The sequence below is a fragment of the Rutidosis leptorrhynchoides genome, chromosome 2 (genome assembly GCF_046630445.1).
Source record: "Rutidosis leptorrhynchoides isolate AG116_Rl617_1_P2 chromosome 2, CSIRO_AGI_Rlap_v1, whole genome shotgun sequence".
Lineage (NCBI taxonomy): Eukaryota > Viridiplantae > Streptophyta > Magnoliopsida > Asterales > Asteraceae > Rutidosis > Rutidosis leptorrhynchoides.
In genome coordinates this window covers 16859015-16880304 of record NC_092334.1, presented here as the reverse complement: position 1 = coordinate 16880304, position 21290 = coordinate 16859015, and the positions used below count along the sequence as shown (strand labels likewise).

At 36.5% G+C, this 21290-nt stretch overlaps 1 pseudogene; it reads left to right on the top strand.

Annotated features, from left to right (window-relative positions):
- LOC139887641 (disease resistance protein RPV1-like) overlaps positions 1 to 21290 on the top strand; it is a 103152-nt pseudogene that overhangs the window by 12255 nt on the left and 69607 nt on the right.

The window sequence follows — 21290 nt, the reverse complement described above, 5'->3', positions numbered from 1 at the left end:
AATTTAATGGACCATTCCTTCGGATTTGATCCTACGGTTTTCTCTAGAATACGTTTTAAAGCTCGGTTGGTATTTTCAACTTGTCCACTTGTTTGTGGATGATATGCGGTGGAGATTTTATGAGTTACTCCATATCTTTTGAGAACTTTCTCAAGTTGATTATTACAGAAATGAATACCCCGATCACTTATTAAAGCTTTCGGTGTTCCAAACCTTGCAAAAAGACGTTTTAAAAAGTTGACTACAACTCGTGCATCGTTAGTTGGGAGAGCTTGTGCTTCCACCCATTTAGATACATAATCAATGGCTACGAGAATATAGAGATTATTATGAGATTTTGGAAATGGACCCATAAAGTCAATACCCCAAATGTCAAATACTTCACATACTTGGATGACATTTTGTGGCATTTCATCACGTTGACTTATTTTTCCGGCCCTTTGACAAGCATCACAGGATTTGCAAAGAAGGTGTGCGTCTTTGTAAATTGTAGGCCAATAGAATCCAGCATCATAAGCTTTTCTTGCTGTTAGTTGAGGCCCATAATGCCCTCCTGTTGGTCCTGTGTGACAATGGTTTAAAATTTTACTAGCTTCATCTCCGAATACACATCGGCGTATTATTCCATCGGGACAACTTTTAAACAGATGTGGATCTTCCCAGAAATAGTGTTTTATATCACTGAAGAATTTCTTTCGTTTTTGGTACGATAATCCTTTTTCAAGGAATCCACATACTAAATAGTTTGCATAGTCTGCAAACCATGGAATTTCATTATAATCTATCTTCAATAGATATTCATCAGGAAAGTTGTCTTGTATGGCCGATTCATTTAGAACTTCTAATTCTGGATTTTCAAGACGAGAAAGATGATCAGCGGCGAGATTTTCTGCTCCTCTTTTATCTCGGATTTCAATATCGAACTCTTGTAAGAGTAAGATCCAACGGATTAATCTTGGTTTGGCATCTTGTTTCGAAAATAGGTATCTAAGAGCAGAATGGTCGGTATAGACCACCGTTTTTGCTAGAACGAGATATGAATGAAATTTGTCAAAAGCAAAGACAATAGCAAGGAGTTCTTTTTCAGTAGTTGTATAGTTCGTTTGTGCTCCTTGTAACGTCTTACTAGCATAATATATAGGTTTAAATCGTTTTTCAATCCTTTGTCCTAAAACGGCTCCCATTGCAAAATCACTTGCATCGCACATTAGTTCAAACGGTAGATTCCAATTTGGTGTTATCATGATCGGCGCATTAGTGAGTTTTTCTTTAAGAATATTAAAAGATTTGATACATTCATCTGAAAAGATGAATGGAGCATCCTTTTCTAGGAGTTTATTCATAGAAGTGGCAATTTTAGAAAAATCTTTTATGAAACGTCGGTAAAAACCGGCATGCTCTAGAAAACTCCTAACTCCTCTAACATTGGTGGGATGTGGAAGTTTAGCAATTACATCTACTTTAGCTCTATCCACTTCATTCCTTCTTTTGAAATTTTATGACCAAGAACGATGCCTTCTTTAACCATGAAATGGCATTTCTCCCAATTAAGTACTAGATTTGATTGTTCGCATCTAATAAGCATTCGTTCCAGATTAACTAGACATGATTCAAATGTATCACCGAAGACTGAAAAGTCATCCATGAAAACTTCCATGCATTCTTCTATCATGTCGTGAAAAATCGCCATCATGCACCTTTGAAAGGTTGCAGGGGTGTTGCAAAGTCCAAATGGCATGCGTTTGTAAGCAAAAGTACCATAAGGGCACGTGAATGTGGTTTTCTTTTGATCTTCGGGTGCTATTGAAATTTGAAAATATCCGGAAAAACCATCAAGAAAACAATAGTAACTATTTTCGGCTAATCTTTCCAACATTTGATCAATAAAAGGTAAGGAAAGTGATCTTTTCTGGTGGCGTCATTTAATTTTCTATAATCAATACATACACGCCATCCTGTTACAGTCCTAGTAGGAATACGCTCATTTTTTTCATTTGTAATGACAGTCATGCCACCCTTCTTAGGCACACATTGAACTGGGCTTATCCATGGACTATCAGAAATTGGATAAATTAGACCTGCGTCTAGCAGTTTAATAATTTCTTTTTTAACTACATCTTGCATATTCGGATTTAGTCTTCGTTGGCGTTGCACATACGTTTTATGACCTTCTTCCATAAGGATTTTATGTGTGCAATACGAAGGACTTATTCCTTTAATATCATGAATCTTCCATGCAATGGCTGGTTTATGAGCTTTCAACACAGAAATGAGTTGTGATTTCTCATTTTCAGTAAGAGAAGACGATATTATTACAGGTAATTCAGATTCACCATGTAAATAAGCGTATTCCAAGTGGTTTGGAAGTGGCTTTAACTCTAATTTCGGAGGTTCTTCTATCGATGATTTGTATCGATATCTGTCTTCTTCTTTTAGCATTTGAATTTCTTCTGTTGTTGGTTCATATCCATTAGCTATAAGTGTAGCTAACATTTCAGCTTCATCAATTGGTTCATTACCTTCTCCTAAAGAACATTCTCCTGTTCCTTGTAATTCTGGAAATTCTTCTAACAATTCTGCATGTGAATCTATAGTTTGAATATAATAACATGTATCATCTGCAGATTGCGGTTGTTGCATTGCTCTATCAACTGAAAAGGTAACACTCTCATCCTCTATACTTAGGGTCAGTTTCTTACCAAACACGTCTATCATTGCTTTAGCCGTGTTTAAGAATGGTCTTCCTAATATGAGAGGAACTTGAGAATCTTCTTCCATGTCCAGAACAACAAAATCTACTGGAAATACTAAAGTACCAACTTTAACTAGCATATTCTCCATTATCCCTCTAGGATATTTTATTGATCGATCGGCTAGTTGTATACTTATTCTAGTTGGTTTCAATTCTCCAATGTCTAGTTTAGTGTATAGTGAATACTAGCACCTAAGTCTGCCAATGCTTCTATTGAACTAAGACTACCCAGAAAACATGGAATTGTGAAACTTCCTGGATCAGATAGTTTTTCTGGTATTTTATTCAACAGCACTGCTGAACAATTAGCATTCATAGTAACAGCCGAGAGTTCTTCCATTTTCTTTCTATTTGAGATTAGATCTTTCAAGAATTTAGCATATCTAGGCATTCCTGAAATCACATCAATGAAAGGAAGATTTACATTTACCTGTTTAAAAATATCCAAGAATTTGGATTGCTCGGCTTCAAGTTTCTCTTTCTTCATTTTACTCGGGTAAGGAAGTGGTGGTTGGTATGGTTTAACATAAGGTTTAGCCTTAACTGTGTTATCTTCATCAACCTTTTCAACTACCGGTTCTTTTTCCTTATCTTGATCAGGTTGTGGTTCTTGTGGAGTAGGAATAGCTTCATCAGAAGTTACAGGTATTTCAGGTGGTTTAAGTGTTGTACCACTTCTTGTGGTAATGGCTTTAGCTGTTTCATTCCGGGGGTTTGCATTTGTATCACTAGGTAAACTTCCCGGTTTTCTTTCACCTATTAACCTTGCTAGGTTACTTACTTCTTGTTCCAAGTTTTGAATAGAAGCTTGTTGATTTCTAAATGCTTGAGCATTTTGTTCATTAGTTTGTTTTTGAGATGTAAAAAACTGCGTTTGAGTTTCAACTAGCTTCGTCATCATATCTTTTAAATTCGGCTTTTTATCATCGGGTTGTGGTGGTTTGTTTTGAAAATTAGGTCTTTGCTGGTTGTAAGTATTGTTAGATACTTGTTGATTGCTAGGACCTCGTTGGTTGTTGTATGGAATATTTCGATTATAATTCTGGTTTTGATTGTAGATTGGTCTTGGCGGTTGATAATTAGTCTGATAATTATTTCCAGGCCTTTGGTTTACGTATGAAATATTCTCTCTTTGTTCCATTGTTAATTCAATACTGAGACAATCTTTTGTCAAATGTGGTCCTCCACACTGCTCACAACTAATTCGTATTGAGTGAATATCCTTAGTCATCTTTTCCATTCGTCTCTCGACAGCATCTATCTTTGCGGAAATGGAATCTAAGTCATGGCTAGAATCGGCTCTAGCTGCTTTAGATGATCTAACGATATCTTTTTCTTGGTGCCACTCATGTGAGTGGGAAGCAGTGTTATCAATAATTTTATAAGCATCAGTTTCGGTTTTCTTCATAATGGAACCACCAGCTGCTATATCGATGTCTTTTCTTGTAGTGATGTCGCATCCTTGGTAGAATATTTGTACTATTTGACAGGTGTCTAAACCATGTTGCGGACATCCTCTTAATAACTTTCCAAATCTTGTCCACGCCTCATATAGAGTTTCATTCAGTTTCTGTGTGAACGTAACAATTTCTCCTTGAAGTCTTACGGCTTTAGATGCCGGAAAGAATTGTTTAAGAAAATTTTCAACTAAAACGTCCCATGTAACAATCGCCCCTTCAGGTAACGATTCCAACCAATCTTTGGCTTCTCCCTTTAAAGTCCAGGGAAATAACATGAGATATATCTGTTCATCCTCCACTTCTCGGATTTTAAATAGTGTGCAGATCCTATTAAAGGTACGAAGATGTTCATTTGGATCTTCCTTCGGCGCACCACTAAATTGGCATTGATTAGTCACCATGTGTAGAATTTGTCCTTTGATTTCATAATCTGGCGCATTTATGTCTGGATGAGTAATTGCGTGACCTTGGCCAGTGCGTTTAGCTCTCATTCGGTCTTCCATACTTAAAGGTTCCAGATTCTCCATAATTGAATTTGTTGAATCCGAATCACTAGAGGATTCTGATTTAATGGTTCGTTCCTCAACAATCTCTGTTTGAATGATTGGTGGTTCCGGAGGAAAGTTTAGTGGTTCAGGATCTATGAATCGTCCCTGAATATTCTCCGGATTCTCAATTGTGAGGTCGGGTTCAAAAAATGGATTATCGGAAATTTGAATTGGAGTACTTGGTCGACTGGATGACGATTCTAAAGAAAAATCAACGGCAGTAATATTTGCTAAATGTCTTGATCTAGTTACATGTGGTGAACGTACAAAAGGTGGTGAACGTCTTGCTCGGTGCATTCACTGAATATCCTATTAGTTTTTAAAAAGGAAAGAAAAATTATATAAGTTATCCAATCAATAGACTTTTCTGATTTTGTCCACGTTTCGAATAGCCAAAAGATGCAGCAGAGGGGCAGGATTCGTTTGGTCTCAATATAATTGAGGACTGTTTGGCTCCAATAACCCGGTCCACGTACAAATCCAACTATTACTACGAACCAGAAAATTTTGATGTCTATCAATTTAACCACTTAAAATAAATTTTCGTAATTTTAAGAAATTTAGATAAGAAGTAAAATAAAAATCTATGTCCTAAAAACTAGAATAGCGAGAAATAAGAAAGAAAAAGAGCGCGTCGAAAAAGGTCGAAAAAGAAAAGAAAAATTGAAAAATGCGTTGAAAAATAAGAAATAAAAAGAGTGACTTATAAAACTTTAAAATATTCGCCTAACCCAACCTTATTACTACCACTAACTTAAAATTATAATCGCAAATTGAGATTACTAATTGGAATGATAATTGATACATAGGTAAAAGGCGTCGAGAAATAAGAAAATAGCGCGTCTAAACTTAAAAAGGAACTAAAAATTTAAAACTAAAAGTTGTGTCTTAAAGCTTACAAGTAAAACTATATCCCAAATGGAAATAACTTAAAAAGGTACTAAAACTTAAAAAGGCGTCGCAAAATTCTAAAGCACCTAAATCTTAGTCTAAAGAAAAAGCACTTAAGGGATTTTACGGCAAGGCCTAAAAATCTAGAAATAAAAATAACTATGGCAAAAACTATGAATTAAAAATAAATACGAGCGAAAAATACAAAAATTACGCTAAAACTATTAAAAAGGGACAAAATATAAAAATATATAAAAAGTTGTAAAAATTACAATTTTTATAAAAATATTATTTTTATATTATTTATTTTATAAAACTATTAATTTTATAAATTATTAAAACTAATTTAGACTTAAAATACAAATTATAAATAAACTAAACTAAATAATAAAATAATTATAACCTAATTAGGGTTATTAATTAATAATAATTATTATTATAAACCATAATTTCGTACAGCTTATGTTTCAGACGAGTCAAATCACTCCATGCGATCGCATGGAGTGTATGCTATATATTCATGCGATCGCATGAAGTAGAAAATCGGGCCAGATGGGTTGGGCTGCTACAGTGTAGCCCGTAAACTTTTATATATATATTTTTTCTGTTTTGCTGTTTTGATGTTTTATAAAAAAAACACAATATTTAAATAAAATTTATATTTTTAAATACTAAAAATAAAAATAAAGAAACTTTATAAAACTTATATATTTAACAAACTCTTAAAAATATATAAATTTTTGTTTTTCTTTTTATATTTTTGAATTTTTAAAACGTATTTTTACAAAAACGTATTTTTATAAAAGTAAACTAAAAATAAAAATCTTTTTTTTTATATAGCGTTGCGCTTCCGGCTTTTAAGCTAAATTTTTAAGTTCCCCGGCAGCGGCGCCAAAAATACTTGATGTTAAAGCTAAGGGTTATAAAATACTATTAAATTTTACAAGGAAATACTATTAAATACGATACAATTTTACACAAGATATTTATTTATTTATTGAATGGATATACTTAAACCTTGCTACAACACTTATAGGCAGTGTACCTAATCGTACAGTAGTGTAGTTTTTAGTAAGTCCGGTTCGTTCCACAGGGAATCTTTTTCACAAAGCTTAACGCTATATTAGTTTAAATTTATAAAAATACAAATATATATATAAGTAATATTATTATTATTATAAAGGGGGGTTTTTACCGTTTAATGACCGGTTTGTCGATTTTAAAAACTTTAGTTGCAGTTAAAACAAAATGTAAAATATTAAATAAATAAAAGACTTAATTTAAAGCGTAAAGTAAATAACGATAATGAAATTGTGAATAATAAAAGTGCGATAAAATAAACTTGCGATAATTAAAAAGTACGATAATTAAAAGTGCAATTAAATACAATAACAATAAATAAAAATGCGATAATTAGAAGTGCAATTAAATATAAAATAAAGGAAATTAAATATGAAATAAAAGAATTATGCTTATTTAAACTTTCGTAATCATGATGTTTGACGTGTTGATTTTAGTTTTATGCCCATGAGTTAATTGTCCTTTGTCCTGGATTATTTAATATGTCCGTCTGGTTTTTGTCCATAACAGTCCATTAGTCATAAATATAAAGTGCGAGTGTCCTCGTCAAATTATCCTTATACTCGAAGTTTAAATATTCCAACTAATTGGGGACTTAAACTGTAACAAGATTTTAATACTTTGTTTAATAATTACACCATGATGTCGACTGAGTGTAACCCAAGGTTTTTATACTTTGTTATCAATTATGCCAAGTGTCCTTGTACATAATTTCACCCCTGTTTTAATAATTCTAGTGGCTATTAATCCATTCCCGTGTCCGGTTAAATGAACGATTATTCGTACATATAAATACCCCTCCCATCGTGTCCGATCGAGTGTATATGGTTATTTATAGGGACGTCCAATTGTAAATCTTTATATTAACATTAACAAATTATCATTTAGTTAAACAAATATAAAGCCCATTAATAGCCCATAGTCTAATTTTCACAAGTGTCGTTCTTTTGTCCAAACTCCAATTATGGTACAAAGCCCAATTACCCAATTTTAATATTTTTAGCCCAACATCATGATTACTTCGGATTAAATAAGCATAATAATAACTTAGCTACGAGACATTAATGTAAAAAGGTTGAACATAACTTACAATGATTAAAAATAGCGTAGCGTTACACGGACAGAATTTCGACTTACACCCTTACAACATTCGCTAACACACCCTTATTATTAGGATTTAAAATTAAAATTAAAATTAAAATATAAATTATATATACATATACTACGTTGAGTGAAGAAGAAAAAGATGTGTTTTTGTGGTGCACCAAAGCTTGATTTTTATAGGCATGTGGGCTGGAACTGGGGCTCATGCGATCGCATGGATTTATGCCTTCCAGGCCATGCGATCGCATGGCCAGCTGGGGAGGCTCACATTTGGTTGTTTTCTTCTGCCGACGGTTTTATAATATAATATAATATATATATTAATTTTAAGAATTAATTATATATTATATTATATTTATGTGCATAGTTGACTTGTAATTTTTAGTCCGTTGCGTCGAGCGTTGAGAGTTGACTCTGGTCCCGGTTCCGGATTTTCGAACGTCCTTGCGTACAATTTAATATCTTGTACTTTGCGTTTTGAATCTTGTACTCTTGTAATTTTGAGACGTTTCTTATCAATAATTGGAACCTCATTGATTGTATTTTGTACTTTTGAGCTTTTTGGTCGTTTGCGTCTTCAATTCGTCGAATCTGTCTTTTGTCTTCACCTTTTATTATTTAAACGAATATCACTTGTAAATAGGGCAATTGCAACTAAAAGCTTGTCTTTCTTGAGGAATAATGCTATGAAATATATGTTCGTTTTTAGCATTATCAGTTACATTCCACCATCACGTATCAACATCACATTCCACCATTACTTTTCGCTGTTACATTCCACCGTCACATTCCACCATCACGTATCAATGTTACATTCCACCATCACATATCACCACCACATTCCACTATCACATATTAATTCCACCGTCACATATCAACGTCGTATTCCACCGTCACATATCAACGTCACATTCCACCATTACTTTTATACTTGTATCTTGCATGAAACGTGACAATTTGACTCACATGCTATAGTAACGAGCCATAGGACTAATTGAACACTTTGACCGACCGTGTTTACCGATATTGATACAAACCTATTTGTTTAGGTCAAGACTAGCATTCGTTCTTGCACACGTTTACTTGTTGAAGTACTTTTACATACGTGCACTCAAGGTGAGATCATAGTCCCACTTTTACTCTTTTGAACTTACATTTGGGATGAGAAAACATAAACGTTACTTTTTAACTAAGTGAACACAAGTACAGAAAAACAAACATTCTACATACGAGTTTAGAACAAAATCCTCAATTCAATTATCATTAGTTATACTTGCCGGGTGTAAGCGAGAACTTATGTTGTATGGATCCATATGGGTTTGACAAACCCTCATTCAGGCGGTTCGCTACCGTCTATGAATGAAATATATTTTCGAGAAACAGTGTATGTTCTAACACTATTGTGATAATTGGGTGCTCGTGAATATTAACTTTTGGAATGTATTACTATTATATCAATGTTACAAATCTTGTGGTTCACTTGTACTTACTTACTTAAACCTATGATTTCATCAACGTTTTCGTTGACAGATTTCTATGTTTTTCTCAGGTCCTTGAACGTTTTGTGATACATGCTTCCGCTCATTACTTTTGATACTTGCTTGGATGTCGAGTATATATGCATACGTGGAGCGTCTTTTGGCTACTTTTAAATTGTGTCGCATATGTTTCAATTGTACTTTAAACTTTGTAACGTAACTAGTTGTCGAACTACTTTGTAAACCTTGGAACATCTCTACTTTTGAAATGAATGCGACATACTTTTGGTCAAACGTTGTTTTAAAGACCTATGACCACGTAACGGGACCTAAGTAGACGGCGCCGTCAATGACGATTTTGTCGGGTCGCTACAAACGTTACATTCTACCATCACATATCACCACCACATTCCACCGTCACATGTCAGCATTACATTCCATCGTCACATATAACCACCACATCCACCGTCACATAGCACCACCACATTCCACCGTCACATATCAATGTCACATTCCATCATTACATTTCATCATTACATTCCACCATTACATTCCATCATTACATTTCATCATTACATTTGATAATTTTCGTTGAAGTGTGTGTTTAATTCAGTAACATTGTATGACCTTTATTTAATGTTTGTTGTTTAGAGTATTTTAATTCACAATACTTGTATAATATTCGATTGAATGTTTGTCGTTTGTCCATTGTTAACTATAGTAAACTGAAAAAATAAAATAACAATTTCATTCAACATAGCTTATAAAACGATACAATTAATACTTGAAAACTAGAAAATGACAATAACACAAACGATACAACATAAAAACGATACTAATAATACCAAACTTAACTAAACTTAACAGTTTAGTTGACGGAAATTAAAATACATTTCTTCATCTTCAAAAATTAAATAGAGAGAAATGCGATTGGAACGCTAGTTCAGTGTCGTCCCTAATAAAAGTTTTCGGGACGACATGTCGTCCCCATAAAACGGCGCGAAATTTTCTCACTCTTGGAGCCAAATATTTCTGCAGCAAAAAACAATTAAATAATAATTTCTTTCTTGGGACGACTTTTAGGGACGACATGTCGTCCCTAAACATTTGGCGGGATTTTTTTCGCTTTTTGGAGCCAGTTTTTGACCAAATAAAATAAATAAAAAAAGATAATTTCTTTGGGGACGACATGTCGTCCCTAAATGTCGTCCCAAAAAAACTGGTCAAACGTCTTAGAAAAAGCTGGGACATTTTTTGTCGTTTTCCTTTCTTTTGGGGACGACGTGATGTCGTCCCTAAATATGTCGTCTCTAATTCATCATTTTCTTGTAGTGTATATAACTTATTAATCTGGGTCTGTCTTGCGAAAACAAATAGTTTATGAATTGGCCATTGTAGTCCTCAAGTTATCATTAACATTATCATAATATCATTGTTCGAGTCCATTACCTGATGGCAGTAATGTCACACCATTCAATTTGAATCAAGTTTTTAAAAGTAGTTTATATAAAAATTTATAACAAGTGATTTATGTAGTTGTTTATCTGTATATAGTGAGAGAACAAAAGAAGTACTAGTTTAAGACATAAAACCCATTGAACTATTGAACTATAACTATTATAACTTAACTATACTTATTGAAACAGAAATTTTATGGATAATGATATGCGACTTAGTAACAAATCTAATTTTGACGATAAATGATAACTAAGCACAAAGAACTTACTGATATTATTTCTTTCACCCTACGTATACTTTCAGTGTCAATAAGACAATAAGTCAATAACTAGACTCTCGTTTTCCATGTAGAGGCATGCCTGAAACAACACTTTTGAAAAAAATTGTTACTACGGTTTACGATAAACTAGATCGCGTAGAAGTTGATCTTCCACCCAATATGATAGGGTTGGTGATGTGCGTGATCGTGTCCTTTTATTTTGAACGGATTTAGATTTAATTTATTACACGAATTGGTTGTGATTAAATGGTTTTTTTATGATTTCGGATTGATTTCACACATATAGGCAACTTTGTCCTATCCGTATAGTAATATTTTATTTGGTAAATCCGGTTCGTTCCACAGGGAAATGGAGTTTTCAGGTGTTTTAATTGCTAAAAGTTAAACTATTAAAATGAGGGGTTTTGGATTAGGCTTTAATTATAACTAAACGCAATTTAAATTTAACTAAAACGAAATAACTAAATTAACGAAACTAAATAAAACTACAATTTATACTAATTTGTAAAAAGTAGAGAAATAAGATTTTTCATGGCAATATAGTAAAATAGTAAAAAGTAATTAAAGTTTACAATATGGTAAAAAGTAATACGGTAAAAGTAAATAAAATTTATCTACGTAGTAAAAAGTGAAATTGATGAGATTTAAAATAAAGTAAAGTAGTGGCTACTAAAATATGTCCCCTCTGGATTATGGATTGTTTTTAAGTTCGATTACGATGTTTTAATATATATCCTTATATTTTATCTTTCGATTTATAAAGATTTAACTAACTAAAATTAAATCTAACTTTCGTTAGATATTGTTTTAGCGAATTAAATTATACCCCGACTATTCAAATTGAGATTTAATCCGGTTTTAACTTTCGCTAATACCAAAATTATAACGGTCTTCCCTTTTTATAATTACACGATTATATAAACTATAATATTACCCAAACCACCGGATCACACTTCTAAATTGTTGTCAATAATTTGTCCATATGTCCGTCTAGATCACTGAGGTGTTGAAACATAATTTATGTAAATTTATTGCACTTTCGCTTATTAATTTAATAAATTATGTGATAGGGGTGAAAATATTAAATTATATAACAATGGGTCTATGATTAAACTCAATGTTAAAAATAGTCAAAGTTACACCATAATATTGTAAATGGTTCAATCCATTTGTCCAGAGGTTCTACATTTTAGTCACCACTGTGGGTATTTAGTTGGACATTATAACGGCATAAAAATATAAATTATATAAAGTGGACATGGTAACAATAATAATAATAATAATAATAACAATAGTAAAAATAATGATAATAACGATACGTGAAAATAAAGTTGGGACGTGGAGACTTACAGCGAGTTGGAACAGTAAAAAGTGATATTATTAGCGTAGCGGTACACGGACAGAACTCTGACTTAAAAACCCGTAAATTAAACGTTACAATACCCAAACTAAACTTATCTTAAACTAAAATAATAATTATAAATATAAATATATTTAAGAGACAGAGAATGAAAATGGAAAATGAAATATTATGTTGGTTTTTTAACTCGATCAGAACACAGCCTTTTATAGGCATTTTTTGGATTTTTGATCCCCATGCAAGTGCATGAGGTTTTAGTGTATTTGCCATGCACTTGCATGGGCTTGGTTTCCAGCTCATATTACCTTGGACACTAGCTTATCGACATAGATTAAAATAAATATAATATATATATATATATATATATATATATATATATATATATATATATATATATATATATATATATAATTTATATAATTATATATATATTATATTATATTCTTGTGCATAGTTGACTCGTAATTTTGGCTCCGTTGTCTCGTACGTTTACGCCCGGTTTATGTCTCGGTCTCGGTTTCTCGAACGCATTTTCGTATAATTTAATATCGTGTACTTTGGGTTCCGCGACTTGTACTTTTGTCAATTTTTAGCCGTTATTCATCGATAAATTAAACCACTTGGAGTGTAACTTGTACTTTTGAGCATTTTGGACGTTTTGGTCTTTCAAATCTTCGTTTTCGTCTTTAAATCTTCATTTTCGAGCGATTTGCGTCTTTCGTCTTCGCACTTATTTATTTAAACGATTACAACTAAAAATAAGGAAATTACAATTAAAAACATTACATATTGGAACGATATTGCGTCTAATATATGATCATTTTAAGCAATATCAAATATCCCCACACTTGAACGTTGCTTGTCCTCAAGCAATACCAAACTTGAAATAAACTTCACTCAAATCACTTCTTTATTCTCACACTTTATACATCAGTGATTTTGATACGGCGGTATGAACAATGATAGTAACGATGTGGTTTACAGTCCCACATGACTATGAAAATTTAGATCCTTAAGGAAATTGGATCTTTATGAAAACTTTTGATCTTTTGAAAATTCAAGCTAGATTTTACCCTAGACAAGTTTGTAACACCCCAGCTTAACATGACCACAATATTGTCCGCTTTGCCCGTAGGCGCACGACTTTTTCTTGGCGAACACACACGAGAAGCACTTTCCCAGGAGGTCACCCATCCTGGTAGTGCTCTCGTCCGAGCACGCTTAACCACAACGTACTCGCACACCCGCTCTGCATGTGGTCCCAAAACGCATTGTGTCATTTAAGCGTTAGTATTACCTTATAATCCCATGATCACTCATGTCCATGGGCGATGTGGGATTTGCCTATGGTGTTACATTCACCCTCCCTTAGGGACTCATCGTCCTCGATGAGTTTTGCCCCACCATCCCCAACGAAACATGAGTGGCTCTGATACCATTCTGTAACACCCCAGCTTAACATGACCACAATATTGTCCGCTTTGCCCGTAGGCGCACGGCTTTTTCTTGGCGACCACACACGAGAAGCACTTTCCCAGGAGGTCACCCATCCTGGTAGTGCTCTCGTCCGAGCACGCTTAACCACAACGTACTCGCACACCCGCTCTGCATGTGGTCCCAAAACGCATTGTGTCATTTAAGCGTGAGTATTACCTTATAATCCCATGATCACTCATGTCCATGGGCGATGTGAGATTTGCCTATGGTGTTACATTCACCCTCCCTTAGGGACTCATCGTCCTCGATGAGTTTTGCCCCACCATCCCCAACGGAACATGAGTGGCTCTGATACCATTCTGTAACACCCCAGCTTAACATGACCACAATATTGTCCGCTTTGCCCGTAGGCGTACGGCTTTTTCTTGGCGACCACACACGAGAAGCACTTTCCCAGAAGGTCACCCATCCTGGTAGTGCTCTCGTCCGAGCACGCTTAACCACAACGTACTCGCACACCCGCTCTGCATGTGGTCCCAAAACGCATTGTGTCATTTAAGCGTGAGTATTACCTTATAATCCCATGATCACTCATGTCCATGGGCGATGTGTGATTTGCCTATGGTGTTACATTGGTGGTAGTGTTGGTAAGCTCTAAATTCGAATTTCTTTGTTAAGATTATTGTTTGAGTTAAAGTTTGTGCTAGTTAGAGTTATAACCCATTTATTGTGAAGTTTGGGGGTTTTTGGGGAAGATTCATGTATGTAAACCCGAATTGGTGACTTAGGGTTTCAATTGATGGAATTGTTAGTTTGGACCTTGCATGTGCTAGTTAAACCTTAGAACACTTGTGTTGACTTGATTTTTGGGTGTAAAACCTAATCTAGGTCAAAATGGGTCGAATGGGTATTTTGGGTCAAGTAAGCTTGATTCGGTGTCAAACTAAGTTATGGGTCAAGATTTGATGAACCAAGTATATAAATGTTTGATTCAAGTGTTAAATGGTATTTTGGAAAGTTAGTCACTAGCCGTTAGTGATTAAAGATGTTTTTGGGACTTATGTCAAAATGGGTTGACTTAAATGGGTCAAATTTGGTAATGACTTTAATTTTGGATTAATTGGATGATAAGCAATTTTGGTTAAATTGTACTTGTTGGATGGGTCGGAATTACCACCCGTAGTGGTAATTGGTGAAGTCCACTTTATGTGTCTAAATGGGCGGTTTGTGGTGATAGGTGTAAACCCTTGGTTAAGGGTGTTGAAGTCGAATTCTCTCGTAGAGAATGTATGTTGATTGTTTGTATATCTATATGCGTATTATAGGTAAAAGGTTTGCTCGGTTGCTTTTGAAGGCGATTTACGTTTATGACTTGTGCGGGCAATTCGAGGTGAGTGGAATAATTATATGTGTAGGTATATAATGTATCTATTTGTTGTAGCGTGAAATGTGTAGTGTCGAGGTGCTAAGACACCATGTTTCACGTGAAGAGTGTAGCATCGAGGTGTTAAGATGCCACTCGGGTGTAGCATCGAGGTGTTAAGATGCCACCTAGGAGTGTAGTGTCGAGGTGTTAAGACACCACTCCGTAAAATAATGAGTGTTGCATCGAGGTGTTAAGATGCCACTCGGGGTGATGTGCCGAGGTGTTAAGGTGCCACCCTAGGGGTTAGTGGTGCGAGGTGTTAAGTGCCCTAACGGTGGTCGTGTAGTACCAATGTGCGGTATGAGACCAAATGTGAAGTTTGAGATCCCGGAGTAAGAGAATGAAGTTGTCGTTGCGGGTGCTCCCGTAGTGAAAAATCTGGGTTGTCGTGAAACCCGGACAGTATAATTGAATGAAAACAAGTTCGATATCGTGACGAATATCGTATTTTCCCTGTCGGGAAACGCAATCGTGGAGATTGTCAGTGGATTATTCCACTTTATGGACGAATGTGAGGCGGAGAGTGTAGATTCTGATTGTCTCACATCGAGACACGCGGATGTTGTTTGTTTGCGAGAGTGTGTTCCCTAGTAATGCGACTGTTAGTTGCATTGAAATGTAGAGACCATCCTTAACGGACGGTCTAGGTAGGAAAGTTCACCCGGCGTGGTGAATATTTTTGTGAGTCGTGTGGCGAATTGCGGAAATTTTGTGATGATGATTCGCCGTTGACGGGATTTTGGTATACGAATAGCTTCTATGCTAGTACTAGGAAGCCGTATTGTATGGTTCAGAGGAGAAACCCTATGACGATGTGTTGATGTTTCGTCTAATTCGTGGTGTATTATTGTCGTCCTGGATTAATCCAGTGACGTATAGTCGTGTGTGGATCGATCGGCGGGAAAGTGGTGCTTCTTAAGTGTTATTGCGGGGTTATTAAAATTTTTTTCGTTAAAGGAATGATCCGGTGTAGAGCCGGAGAGAGTTTGGTTCTTGGCCTAAAGAATATTCAGGAATGATCGGTCGAGTAGTACGGTTATGAACCGAATGAGTACGAAATTTTAAGGAAGCATGAATCCTTCTCGATTTGGATTAATGTAAGACTTGGTTCGCGGCGTAGTGAATTTAGAAGATCGCATAGGGCGATATAGTTATGGATGACGCTTGTTGCGTGTTGCAGCCATGAGAACTTGGAGGAAAATGTGGTATTTTTTTCGTATTTCCCAAATGGAAATTCTGGACGTTGAGTGTATGAGATATCGTTTATTGCGGTAGTGCACGCTAGTGATCATTAGCGTGTGGTGGTATCTTAGAATTCACGGATGATGTTATGGATGACGGGCTTTGTTGTGTTTTGTAGGAATCGTGAGGTGTGACGACGATGGTTACCGGTGAATTGTCCTTCTTTTAGGACGATTGTGAAGTACGGTTGTTGTATTATGATGCGTTAGTGCACGAAGCGAGGATTCGGATGAGTTTACTACTTGTGTGACTCCGCGTTGGAAGCGGAAATGTTCGTGGGAGAAGTGCTTAACTTCTAGTGTTTGTGCGGATCACGAGGACGTGATCCAATTTAAGTGGGGGAGAGTTGTAACACCCGTTTTTCAGTTACACGTTATTTCGAGCGTCATTCGAAATACGAGGCATGTAAGCGTATATTTGGATCCCAAATAAAATTAGAGTTGATGTTCTAAAACCTTACCATTGGATAGTAAATCTCATTACGTTTCCAACGATATTTGGTTCATCAAAAACGGAGCTACGGTTTGAAAGTTACGACCAAAACAAGTTCAGTTTCAGGCTCAGTTCATTGGGACTCCGTCCAGACTTTGGGACGCCGTCCAAGAATGAAGGGTGGGACGCCGTCCGGCCATTTTGGACACCGTCCAAAGTGCCTGACAGGCCAACAGCTGTATTTTAAAGGTTTTAAAAGAGGGTATTTGAGTCTTTTCACTTGGGGGTCGGTTTTGAGCCATTAAAACTGATCCACTCTCATTCTTATCCCCATTTCACCTTCTCAAACACTCTCATCAAACCCTAGTGAGAGAGAGAGTTTCTAGCGAGAGAGAGTTAGGGATTTGGAGAAGAAGAAGTGTGATTCGGGTCGGGTCTCAAGAGTTAAAGTTGTTCACCTCGTTCACGGCTACGTGGTGGTAGTGTTGGTAAGCTCCAAATTCGAATTTCTTTGTTAAGATTATTGTTTGAGTTAAAGTTTGTGCTAGTTAGAGTTATAACCCATTTATTGTGAAGTTTGGGGGTTTTTGGGGAAGATTCATGTATGTAAACCCGAATTGGTGACTTAGGGTTTCAATTGATGGAATTGTTAGTTTGGACCTTGCATGTGCTAGTTAAACCTTAGAACACTTTTATTGACTTGATTTTTGGGTGTAAACCCTAATCTAGGTTAAAATGGGTCGAATGGGTATTTTGGGTCAAGTAAGCTTGATTCGGTGTCAAACTAAGTTATGGGTCAAGATTTGATGAACCAAGTATATAAATGTTTGATTCAAGTGTTAAATGGTATTTTGGAAAGTTAGTCACTAGCCGTTAGTGATTAAAGATGTTTTTGGGACTTATGTCAAAATGGGTTGACTTAGATGGGTCAAATTTGGTAATGACTTTAATTTTGGATTAATTTGATGATAAGCAATTTTGGTTAAATTGTACTTGTTGGATGGGTCGGAATTACCACCCGTAGTGGTAATTGGTGAAGTCCACTTTATGTGTCTAAATGGGCGGTTTGTGGTGATAGGTGTAAACCCTTGGTTAAGGGTGTTGAAGTCGAATTCTCTCGTAGAGAATGTATGTTGATTGTTTGTATATCTATATGGGTATTATAGGTAAAAGGTTTGCTCGGTTGCTTTTGGAGGCGATTTACGTTTATGACTTGTGCGGGCAATTCGAGGTGAGTGGAATAATTATATGTGTAGGTATATAATGTATCTATTTGTTGTAGCGTGAAATGTGTAGTGTCGAGGTGCTAAGACACCATGTTTCACGTGAAGAGTGTAGCATCGAGGTGTTAAGATGCCACTCGGGTGTAGCATCGAGGTGTTAAGATGCCACCTAGGAGTGTAGTGTCGAGGTGTTAAGACACCACTCCGTAAAATAATGAGTGTTGCATCGAGGTGTTAAGATGCCACTAGGGGTGATGTGCCGAGGTGTTAAGGTGCCACCCTAGGGGTTAGTGGTGCGAGGTGTTAAGTGCCCTAACGGATGTTATGAACACCGATGGCGTTTTCGCGAGCGCCGTTCCCTTGTACTATTGGTTAACCATGGTTATTTGTGTTGTAGCGTAAGCATATTATATTTGTTCATATTATATATGCTTTTGTTATGCTAGCTTGATTATTGGAGGTTATAGCTTATAATTGTGATGATAAGCTAATTGTGTTGCTAGCATGTATGCGGTATGTGAGTAAGTGTTTGCAAGTAGGTATATTATATATGTATGTGTATAATTATTGCATTCACTAAGCCTCGGCTTACCCCTCTCGTTGTTTACCTTTTTACAGGTATTGTGTTATTGATGCTAGCTAGTTGTTAGACTAGACGTGCAGGAGCGGTTGGGCTTGATGGTGTAGCTTTCGGATAATTGGACGCGGATGGGGTTTTGGTAGTCCCCGGGATTATGCTCTTGGTATCGGGTTGGGTTGTAGAGTTCTAATCCGTCTAAAGAGATAAATGGGTCGAAACTGCTACTTTATTTGTAAAACGGGTCATTGTGAGCCCGGGGTTGTAAAACTTGTTTTTATGGTGGCAATATCTTAGTTTTACTTAATATGTCATATTGTGAAAATGGTTTCGTTGAAAAGTGTCGGGGAGCGAGTTTTTCGCTCGCGTGTAAACAAAAACTGATCAGTACTTTTTAGTTCATTGGGACGCCGTCCCAAATCCTTGGACGCCGTCCCAGTTGTAAAGGCTGGACGCCGTCCCTATTTATGGACGCCGTCCAGATGGGCAGTCACAGATTTTTTTTTTTGTGTCGTGTTTTTGGTAAATCAATGTTGGGTTGTTACAAGTGGTATCAGAGCATAGTCTAAGGGAATTAGGTGACCTTGGGATAGGTGCCTAGTCTTAGACTTATTGGCGATTGTGCGTTATTTGCGAGGCTTGTAGGAGTACGGGTCGGATTGAGATTTGTTAGTGCCTTAGAGTAGGTGATTAACTAGGACTAGTGCTTGTCCAATGTGGGATTATGTGGGGCCTTATTTCGCGTGTAAATTAGTGCCTTAGATTGCTAGTGCCTAAGGTAAGTAGACGAACGGGGACGTTGTTTTAGTGATAGTCACCTAGGCTGTAGGATGACGTGTTATTGCGGTGTACTTGTGTATATTTATTATTATGTTGTATATAGGTGTATATATACATGTATCTTTTGTGCGGTATCCTAGGGATGAATCTATTGGGGAGATTCGTATGTTTGGCGATTTTGAGTGATCAAGTTCATGGTAAGGACTTTGGTCATTCGGGTACTAGGAGTTATCGCGTGTTATTTTGTGTGAATGTTGCGTCAGTCCGGGTAAAGTACTTTGCGTGACCATGTGGAAATGGTACGGTACGCATTTGTAATAGTGACCGATCACCATTATTACGAAAGTGTATCTTGACATCAAGCATGACATGACGAGTACCGAACGGAGGAAACGTGGCATGGTTGGGGTAGATTCGGGATAAATGAGGAATCTTTATTGGTTCCTAAGTGATAGTTGTCTCGGGTGATGTGCTTGTAGTCGCATCGGGTTCGTTGCGAGTCGGGAAGTGTACGATGGAATCGGTTAGTTAAGCGAACGAGCTAACTCACGAGTTTGGTGCGTGCTTAGCCACCCTAAGTAGTGGGTGCATTATTGAGATTGTAATTGGTTTTAGTTACCCATCATAACTAGGATGACCGATTTACGCTTGCGTGTGTACGACGAGGGCTTGAATTCCGTAATGGAATGCGACAAGTCTAATGATTGTAGTTTTGAGTTACACTCGGTAGAGTGTGTGGGTAGAGAATCGTGTTAGGATTCTAATTGTGAGTCGCCTTGGAATTGGCGAATCGAGGAGTCTTAGGGTCATTAAACTCATGGGTGTGGAACCCATATGACGATGTTTACGATAGTGTGTTGGTGTGTTGTGGATTATAGGGTAACATTCCTAACGGAATACCCCTGTCGTTGTGACTGTGCCGATAGGTGGAAGGGTGTAAGACTTGGTGTTCTCAAGCATCTCCTTAGTGTTAGATGAAGGGTTTCGTTAGGCCATATCGTTTTGGCCTTGTGAAAATTGAGGGTAGCGTGTGACCGCTAGGAACCTTCGATAAGACGATAAACCGTAAGGTTTGTCGGTATGTATGACTTCGGGTCATTATTATAGAGAGACGGGTGACATCGGGTGTATGGAACCTAAAGATCGAGTTCTAAAATTTAGTAGGTTGTGGCGGGAGTCTGTATGACACTGCGTCAGGTGCCTTCTTATACCTGCTAGTGTGATGTTCAACTCCGATGATGGTGTGATCACTTTGTGCTTAGGGTGCCGGTGAGATACCCTTGGAAGCAGCGGAGATTATAATAGTGATCGACGGGTGATAGTAATACGACGGTTGCAAAAGTCGAAGTTTAAGAGCATTGTGATGAATACTTCTTATGAAGTGACGGGTGAGCAAATCTTGTTGCTCTTAATTGATAGACGGGTAAAGATGACCGGTGAGCTGGTGACGGACTTAATGGTCGGTTAGTCCGAAGGGTTTTGATGAAGTGTTGATATTGTGGTGAACGCAATTATGGTGTCAGCATTGGTCACTCTTCTCCATGAGAGTGAGCAATTGTTGATAACGATTCGTCAAGTGGAAGGTCGGATGATCTGGACTGAGAATCACGACTAAGTAAGCGGCGTGACATATGCCTAGGCTTAGAGGCATATGTAAGACTTTGGTGGAGTTTGCTTTTCGAACGATTAAGGTAGTTAGTTGTGAATTGTGGTATGAAGGTGCGATTTCATCGCGTGTACGACGTCTCAAGTGATTGTGTCT